The 10900-nt window shown below is 31.4% G+C and overlaps 1 protein-coding gene across 1 annotated transcript in view; it reads right to left on the reverse strand.

Moving 5' to 3' along the window:
- The window catches only part of ATRNL1 (attractin like 1), an 829354-nt gene that overhangs the window by 555210 nt on the left and 263244 nt on the right, over window positions 1-10900 (reverse strand).

Raw genomic sequence — 10900 nt, forward strand, 5'->3', positions numbered from 1 at the left:
ATATCTTTAAAGAAATGAGTTTCAAAGAGTTAGTGTAAGAGCTTTGAATTCAAACATCTTAGCTTCAAAATTTACATCTAAAATTACTCTATGACCTTGGATAAATATACTTAACCTCTTTATGCTTAATTTCTTCATCTGCAAAAGAAGAATAATAGCACTTAGCTTTCAGGATAGATGTGAAAATTAAATGAGGTAATGTAATTTAAGATACCTAACACATATTGAGCACTTAATAATTGGCAGATATGACTTCTACTATTATTAATATTGCTAACAGTAATAAGAATATAGCTACAAATTGTGTTTTAAAAAAGAACATCTATTTATTTTCTCTAAATTCATCCTTTTAAGCTTCTGAGATCATCCTCATCCTTTTAGAATATCCTTTTAGATCCTTTTAGATCACCCTTTTAGAGTACTTGATGAAACTTTCCATTTTGTAAAAGTTGAACCATTAATTTGGTTCGTATAAACTTGTCTCATTTTCTTCCTTTCCAATACTTTCTTAATGAGCACTGTTTAGTTATTTAGGACATTATCCTGACACTAAAGTGTTGTGTCCAACATTCAATCAATTGGTAAATTTTAATTTCTACATGTATAATCTCTTGTATCTGACCCCCCCTTTTCATTCTAATAGCCACCACAAAGTATTGTCATCCACTTTCTCTTACTGACATCAATGGAATCACATAGCAGATATCTTTTCCTTCAGTATTTCTAGGATACAATTTATTTTCCAATCCAATAACACATTCTAAAGCAACATGGCTGATGGTGTCACTAAGCTTTTCAAAAATACCTAATGAGAGCTACTGGTATTCTTGTACACTACCAGTTAGCTAAACCATTCTACTGACAAAAATAAAATAATATGGTCTTTTCCTGAAATGTGTACACATTAAGTGAATGAGTCAAAATTTCCAAATGTTCAACTTTTTCATTATTTTTCTTACAATATCAATAGTAACTCTAATATGTATGCTAATGAATTAATAAATGCAAGCAAATGTAGCCAGATAATCATATCTCTAGTTCAACTGAGTATCAGAAAGAAAATAGATACTATATACCTAAGTGAAGTATAGGACCACTTATGAACATTTTCAAAAGGAGAAACTAAAACAATAGTTCAAAACCAGTAATCTTTGAACCAGATGGAATCAATAAAAGAGGTAGAAAGAGTGAAAGCCCATTTCAGTGTTAGTAATCCAGTCTTCTGCCTCCTAGGGGAGTGGTTGTCTATCCTTTTACACAAGCCTAATGAGTGGGACTTCACAGAAGCTTTTTTGAAGAGCCTGCTGTGGGTCCCCTTAAAATCCAGGTGGTATATTAAAGGAAATTCTGAATTATCCAGATGTGAACAGCTATGGCTATTTTACTGAGGTGGCAGGACAAATAGAAACGGTTACTTTCAGGAAGTATTTGTACTAACATGGAAGTCAAAAAAAGGAATGCGTTTCTTCCAGCTAGCCAGCATCTACTTAATATTCTGACCTAAAGGATTTCCTGGAGGCACTGGAGGACTTCAACTGAAAACTGAAATAAAAGTTGCCAGAACAGGAAGAAAGTATGTGTCTCCCATACATCACAAAAATTGCACCTAGAAAGGTCAAGACTCAAAAGAGTCCCAAAAGACACCTATGTGAGAATGGATCAGCCGTTGTGCATCTCTCCCGTAGAGAATCTTAACTAAAAATAACAACTGTTCTTCACACATAAGACTATGTAATTTTCTCCTCTCCCCTGGAAAGATCAAAAATTTATCAAGCCAGGAAAGGAGGAAAATGCTAGGTTAAGAAAGAAATAACATATACAATAGTGGAAAGAGAAAATTTGGCTTCAAAATATATTCAGAGTTCTGATCTAAAAAAATTTAATTATTTACTTACAATTTGTTTGCAAATTATATTCTCTAGAGTTCCTTAAATTAACTAAGAGTGAGTCTAAGATTTCATATAAGATCAGGGAAAAATATATTGCACTGAATACATTTTAAAAGGTCAATAACAGAGAAAAGTATTGTGTTTTGATTATACCCTATGTCTTGCTTGGGCATCATATAAATTACATCTATATAAGAAAAAAAATCTGGAAAAAGGTAAATATTGCTTATTATTTTTGTGAAGACAAAAGATTACAGTGGAGATTTTAAATGGCATGTATATTTTCTGCTTATAAAACTATTAGTAATTTATACAATGGGATAATTAAACCATGGAATTTAAGGACTAGATTTCTAATACTACCACTTGTATCAATCTGTGGGTTGCTCCCTTAACCTATCTTACTGCCTCTTCCTACCAGAAGTAACCACTAGCCTAACTTCTATGTTCATCAATTCTTTGCTTTTAAAAACCAACACATATAAATCATTTATAACACTTATCATTAGCAAATGAAGAAAATTGCAACAAATTCCTAAAAATAGTATCATACAATGAGTCCTGATGACAATACAATTAAGTCAAAAATAAATAATAAACAAATAAAATTCTACTAACAACCCCATGTATCTGCATTAAAATAAAAAAAAAAAACTCTAGAGGAGTAATGTTAGGAAGATAGTGGAATATGACTTTCTAATGCTCATCTCTCACAGAAACATCCATTTGAAAAACTATCCATGCATGAAAATACCTTCCCAAGAGCTAAGGAATCCAGGAAAGAGATTACACCACCTTACTGTAGTCCAAAAGAAAAAAACAAATGCATTGAAGAGGGTAGAAAAGCCAGTTTAACATTATCCATATTAACCCTCCCGCAAGCCCAAGCAGCACAACACAGTAAGATACCCCCAAGTCAGGAAAGAAGAATGAAAAAAGCACTCAACTTTTCGTTGGACTGCAGCACCAGGCCTGTCTCACTGAACCCAAGCGTGACTCCATAGTCCCAAACTCCATGCAGGCCACTGCAGTATCAGAAACCAGACCCATCCCTCTACCAGGTTAGTCCCTGCATTCTCAGGCTCCAGGCCTGCCCTAGTACGAGGGCATCACCAACAGCCCCAAGCTTTGGGAAAGTACCTGAGGACTCAGGCTCCAGGCCCACCATAAGCTTCAGACTGGCCCTAGGTCCAGGTCACCCTCTGTGGCCTTAGGGTCCAGACCAGTCCCTGTAGCCCTAGACTTCAAGCCGAGGCAAAGCACAGCAACCATAGGCTTCAGCCAAGTCCATATGGCCCCAGCCTCCAAGATTTTCCTAGGCTAGGCCAAGCTCTGCAGCTCCAGACTCCAGGCTGATACTGCAAGACTCAGCCTTCAAGCCCTCCCCAGTGTCAAGCCAACATCTATCAACCCAGATCCAGACCAGTCACCATATGAAGACAGGCTCCAGGCCAATCTAGTGCCAAACTAGCCCCAGGATCATGACTAACTTCTACCAACTCAGGCTTCAGACTCATCCAAGTTCCAGGCTAACCCCTGTGCAACTGGGATACAGGACTGTCTCCATGGACTCAGACCAAAAAAATTTTAACAAAGTAATAGTAGTAAGTTCTTACCTATCAAAAATAACATTAACTGTTAATAGATGAAGCTATCTAATCAAAAGACACAAAGTAGCTGCATGAATTTTTTTCAATCCAACTTTATGCTGCTTAAAATGACTCACTGTACCTTTTTGGTCACACATTGGCAGAAAGGGAAATGATGAAAAATAATATGCCATACAATTGGCAAACAAAAGAGAATGGGCATGGCTATACTTACATCAGAAAAAAATGAACTCTAAGTACAAAACTGTCACAAAAGGAAAAGAAGGTTATTAAATAATCATGAAGAGGTCAATTCATCAAGAAGATATACTTATTGTAAATATATATGTACCCAACATTGGAGTACCTTAATGTACTCCAATATAAATATAAAACAAATACTAATAGAAATAAAAGGAGAGATAGGAATACAGGTGAGAAGATAGCTTCAATATTCCACTTTTTACATTGGTTGGATAATCCAAACAGAAAACAGTAAGAAAACCTTGGACTTGAACAACGCTATAGAGCAAATAGACATATCAGACATGTACAAAATATTCTATCCAATAGCAGCAGAATATGCATACTTCTCAAGTGCACACAGAACATTCTCAGGATAGATCATATGTTAGGTGACAATAAACGTTTTCACAATCTAAGAAGACTGAAGTCATATAAAATATCTTTTCTGCCCACAATGGTATATAACTAGAAATCAATAACAAGCAGAATTTGAAAAAAATTCACAAACTGGAAATTAAACCATGCATTCCTGAACAACCAGTGAGTCAAAGAAAATCAAAAGGGAAATTTAAAAGTATGTTGAACAAATAGAAATGACACATGCTAAAAACTACTGAATACAGCAAATGTGGTTGTAAGAGGGAAGTTTATAGCAATAAATGCATGTGACAAAAAAATAAAAAAGATCCCAAATAAGCAATTTAATGTTACAACTCAAGAAACTAGAAAAAAAAATAACAAACTAAGCCTGAAATCAGTTAGAAAAGAAAATAATAAAGATTAGGGAGTGAAATAAATGAAAGAGAGAACAAAGACAATAAAGATCAATAAAACTAATAGTTGCTTCTAAGAAAAGATAAATAAAACTGACAAACTTTTGGGACAATGAACTAAGGAAAAAAGAGAAAAAACCCAAAATCACAAAAAAAGAGGAAACATAGTAACTTATATCACAAGAATATAAAGGATCGTAAGAGACTACATGAACAATTATATGTCTACAAATTGGATAACCTAGAATAAATGAATAAATTCCTAGAAATGTACAATATGCCAAGACTGAATCAAAAATAAGTGGAATATCCAAACAGACCAATAATAAGCATCCAAAAACAAAAGAAACCTTCCATCAAAAAAAAAAAAAAAAAAATAAAAACACAATCAAAAAAAAAAAAAAAAATCCCAGGACTTCACAGAAGTATTATATCAAACATTCTAAAAATAACTAAAGTATATCCTTCTTAGTCTCATCCAAAAAATAAAAATAAATTACAAACTCATTTTTTTGAAAATAGGATTACCCTGATACCAAAGCCAAACAAACATAATATAATAAAAGAAAATTACAGGTCATATCCCTTATGATCATAGATGCCAAACCCTCAACAAAATACTAGCAAACCAAATTTAATGGAACATTGAAAGATCATTCACTATGATCAAATGTGATTTATCCCAGGGATGCAAGATTGGTTAAACACAAACAAATCAATAAATATGATTATCTGTATTAACAGAATGAAGGACAAAAACCACATAATCATCTGAATAGATGCAGAAAAAGCATTTGAAAAAATTCAACATCCATTCATGATAAAAAAAAAAAAAAACTCTCAACAATGTAGGTATAGAAGTAACGTACCTCAACACAGTAAAGGCCATATATTCCATGTCATAAGTTGGAGCAAATTACTTTTGCACCAACCTATGACAGGTCCACAGCTAACATCATACTCAAAGGTAAAACGTTTAAAGCTTTCTTCTATGATCAAGAACAAGACAAGGATATCCACTCTTACCACTTCTGTTCAACATAGTACTAAAAGTTCTAGCCATAGCAGTCAGACAAAAAAGAAGAAACAAAGGGCATCCAAATAGAAAATTAAAAAGTTAAATCCTTTCTGTTTGCTGATGACATGATATTTTGTAAAGAAAACCTTAAAGATTCCACTAAAAATATGTTAGAACTCATAAAGAAGTTCAGTAAAGTTGCAGAATACAAAATCCATATACAAAGATCAGTAATATTCCTTTACAATAATAATGAACTAACTGAGAAAGAAATTAAGACATCAGTCCCATTCATGATAGCATAAAAAATAATTTGAAGTAAATTTAACCAAGGACTTAAAAGATCTAAATACTGGAAACCACAAAATATTAAGGAAAGAAATAGTGAGTGACTTATATAAATGGAAATGTAGCCCATGTTCATGGATTGGAATAATTAATTTTGTTAAAATGTCCATGTTACCAAAACTAATCTACTGATTCAATGCAGTTTCTGACAAAATGCCAATGGCAGTTTTCACTGAAAGAGGAAAGGCAATTTAAAAATTCATATGGAAATTTAAAAATACCAAATAGCCAAAGCAATCTTGAGCAAGAATAAAGCTGAAGGCATCAAACTATTTGTTCTCAAAATATACTACTAAGCTATATTAGTCAAAACACCACAGTATTAACATAAAAAAAGAAACATCAGCCAAAGGAAAAGAATATAGAGCCCTGCAATAAACCCAAGCACTGACAATCTATTGATTTTTGACAACAGTGTCAAAAACACAATGGAGAAAAGACAACCTCTTGAATAAATTGTGCAGGGAAAACTAGATATTCACATGCAAAAAAATGAAATTAGACCCTTATTTCATACACAAAAATCAACTGAAAATGCACTAAAGACTTAAAGGCAAGATTTGAAACTGTGGAAGAAAACATAAGGGAAATGCTCCATGACATTGGTCTGGGCAAAAATTTCTTAGTTTGCCCAAAAGCAAATGCAAAACAAAAGCAAAAATAAACAAACAAATGAGACCACATCAAACTAAAAATCTTAAGCACAACAAAATAAATAATAAAGAGACAATCCACATACTGGGAGAAAATATTCACAACCCATACATCTGTTAAGAGGCTAATATTCAAAATATATAAGGAATTCAAGCAACTCAGCAGCAAGACAACAAAGAACACAATTTTAAAATGGACAAAGGAGATAAATAAACTTGTTGTAAAGGCAGACATACAAACGGCCAACAGACATATGAAAAATGTGCACTATCACTAATCATCAGGGAAATTCAAATTAAAATGACAATGAGATATCACTTCACACCTATTTAAATGGCTATTATAAAAATTACAACATTTAACAAATGCTGGCAGGAATGAGCAGAAAAAGGAACCATGTGTACTGTTGGTTTAAATGTAAATTAACAGTCATTATGAAAAGAGTTTGGAGAGTCATCTGAAAAGTAAAATTAAAATTACCATATAGTACAGTAACTCCTCTTCTAGGTATATATCCAAAGGAAATGAAATCAGTATGCCAAAGAGATAATCACGGTCCTGTGTCCACTGCAGGAATTATTCACAATAGCTAGGATATAGATGCAACCTAGGTGTCCATCACTAGATGAATGAATGAATTACACACACATACACACACACACGTATAAAATATGTGTATGTATAATATATATATATATATAAATATATATATTATATATATATAAATATATATATTATATATATATTTTATATAATATATATATTATACATATATATTTGAATGCTATTCAGCTTTTAAAAAGACAAGATGTATTAATGCTAAATGAAACAAGCCAGGCACAGAAAGACAAATATTACATGATCTCAATTTTATGAGGGATCTAAAAAATATCAAATTCATAGGAAAGCAGAATGATGATTACCAGAAGCCAGGGTTAGGAGAGACAGAAGGGGAAAGAAGAAAGTTCAAACAAAGAATACAAAATTTCAGTTATGAGGAAAAAGCTTTAGTAATCTACTGGACAGAATGCATATTTCAAAATGACTAAGAGTAAATGTTAAAAGTTATTAACATAAGATTAATTAGCTTAGTTTCATCCTTCCAAAATGTAAACATATATCAAAACACTATATTTTACCCCACAAATATGTAATACATAGAATTATTATTTGTCAAAAAAAATAAAAATAAAATTTAAAACATAAAGAACAAAGGTGAGTACTAGAACAAACATACAAATCTCCATAAATCTAAACATTATTTTTTTAATTAAAGTGCAGAGAAACACATCACAGAGAAATAAGGACAAATATAATATGATACACATTATAGGATAATGTGTATATATAACATAAATGAGAAAAAAATAACCTAACAATAATAACGATGATGATGAATAGGCTTAACTTACCTATTTTGTCTCATAAAGCACAACCAACTATGTGCTCTAAAGTAGAGCCATATTTAGAGCCAAATGACTCAGAAAAACAAAAATAGAGATAAAGAAGGTTTACCAGGCAAATTGAAACAATAAGAACACAGAGATTACAAATCTGGTTACAATTAAAATAAAACATAAACCAAAAAAGCATTAAATATGACAAAAACCTTTTTAGTACCAAAGCTAAAATTCATCATGAATATATAATACTTATGAACATTTCAGTGACAAATAACATAGCAACTATGTTCACAAAGCAAAATCACAGAAGATATAAGGAGTAAGGAGACAAATAAAAAGACTTCAGTATACCACACCTAGTAAAAACCAGCAGAGCACTCTTAGTACAAAACAGTAGATATAAAATATGAAAACCTGTAAAAGGCCTAAAGAAAATAATCACTAAGTTGATGTTATAACAAGATAGCTGTTATGAATAGATTTCAAGCTTATGCCTTGATACTAAAGAATACACCTTCTTCCCAATTACATATATCACATATAACATATACAAAACATAATCATGTATTATGTCACAGGAAAACATCAGTACATTACATAAGTGGTAATGACAATCACACAATAAAACTAAAAATTTATAATAAACAGAAATTCTTCAAAAGTGATATTGATACTAATATCATAATCTATGTTGTACAATTATAGGAGCGATACAAGTGATCAGATTCACAATAGCCAAAAAGTGGAAACAACCCAAAGGTCCATCAACTTATGAATGATAATATAGCCATACAATGGAATATAATTCAGCAATGAAAATAAAGTACTGATGCATGCTACATAGATGAATCTAAAAAAATATACTCAGTGAAAAAAAGCCAAACAGAAAAGATTACATATTACATGATGTAACTTACAGGAGATATTTAAAACAGGTAAATCCATGAAGTCTGAAAGCAGATTTGTAGTTGCCCAGGGCTGAGTCGTTTTATGATTATGCATTTTCTTTTCCAGTGATGGAAATGATTGGAAATTGATACAGGTGGTGGCTGCAAAACACTGTGAATGTCCTAAATGACACAGGATTGTAGATTTTATACTACTTAATTTTGTGTTACTCTAACATTAATAGAGTAATGTTATTACTCTATTAATATAATTTGTTTTCTATTGAGGTACTATTCAGAAATGAACATTAATATCATATGTTAGCAACAAGTTTTGAAATATTTAGAGACAAATTTAACAAAATATGAGCAAGACCTATACAATGACAACCATATCTACCAAGGAGGGTACCATTATTAAGTATCTAAATAAATGAATTGATATACTATGTACATGAATTGGAAGATTACACATTGGAAAAATATCGTTTCTTCCAAAATTTACATAATAAATTTAATAAAATCTCAATCAAATTCCAGTCAGCTATTTTTGTAGAAACTCAAAAGCTACTTCTTAAAACATAAAGAAAAAAAGCATTTTAAAAAGACAAAGAAGACTTCAAAGACATAATTTCAAGATACGCTTTGAAACCACAGCAATTAAGAAAGTTTGGTAATGACATTAGGCCAAAGAGAGAGATTAATGGGCCAGAATAGAGAAGACAGAAACAATCCTACACATATTCCATCAATTTGGTTTTCAACAAATATGCTAAGGTAATTCAATGAGAAAAGAATTGCCATTTCAACACATGGTGCTAGAACAACTGAGTATCTATCTGGGAAAAAAGGAACCAGTATCACAACTTCACATTACAAACAAATTTTACTCAGAATGAATCACAAATTTCTATGTAAGAGTTAACACTACACAATCTCTGGAAGAAAAAACAGGGAAAAATATTTGTATCCTTGGCTTAGGTAAAGATTTCATGCATTTGATATAAAAAGTATAAAATATCAAAGAAAAAAATCATATATCAGCTTTAAAATATCTTCATTTTATAAGAAGATACTCTTAATAAAATGAAAAGTGAAGTCATAGGCTGAGGGAAATATTCACAATCCATATATCCGAGGGAGATCTTCTATCTGAAATATTATAAGATCTCTTAAAATTTAACATAAAGAAGAAAAATAGCCAGGTTTTTCAAAGTGGACAAAAAAATCTGAATAGATACTTCATACACACAAGCAGAAAAGATAGACAACTTCCTAATAAACACATGAAAAGATATTAATGTCCTTTGCCATCAGAAAAATATACTTGTAAATCAACAAGACATACCCGCAAACTTATATTATAATGGCTAAAATGTAAAAGATTGACAATACTAAATGCTGACAATAAAACAAGACAACTAAAATGCTCATAAGCTGCTGGAAGAAATATGCGATGATACAATTACTTTGAAAAATAATTTGACAATTTCCTATAGGGTGAAGTATACATTTAAAAATGTATGATAGCACAAAGCAATTCCACTCTAAGGAATTTACCCAAGAGAAATGCCAGACGTGCACACATACACTTACACATAAATAATAATAGTAGCTGTACTGCTACTTACGAAACAAACCAGGTGTGATGCAATAAACAAAATGTGGTATATCTGGGTAATAAAATAGTACTCAGCAATCAATCAATCAATCAATCAATAAAAATACTGAATAAAAGAAATCAGAAAAAAAGTTCTATTTAATTTGATGTATACAAAAACTTTAGAAATAACCAACATAGTCTCTAGCAAGGATCATGAACTACAGCCCACAAGTCAAATCCAGTTTGTCTTATATTGTTGTATAACCCATGAGTTTAGAGTAGATTTTTTAAATGTTTAATGTTTAAAGAAAAAAAAGAAAAAATTCATAATAGGAAAATTTCATTAATTTCAAACTTAGTATATAAGAAATAAGTTCTACTGGAATATAGCCTCATTAATTTGTTTAGATATTATAGATCACTTCTTTCACTTTATAGAAGCAGAGTTGAGCAGCTGCACACAGAAAAACAGCCCATAAAACCTAAAAAA

The sequence above is a fragment of the Cebus imitator genome, unplaced genomic scaffold (genome assembly GCF_001604975.1).
Source record: "Cebus imitator isolate Cc_AM_T3 unplaced genomic scaffold, Cebus_imitator-1.0 Scaffold161, whole genome shotgun sequence".
NCBI classification, from domain to species: domain Eukaryota; kingdom Metazoa; phylum Chordata; class Mammalia; order Primates; family Cebidae; genus Cebus; species Cebus imitator.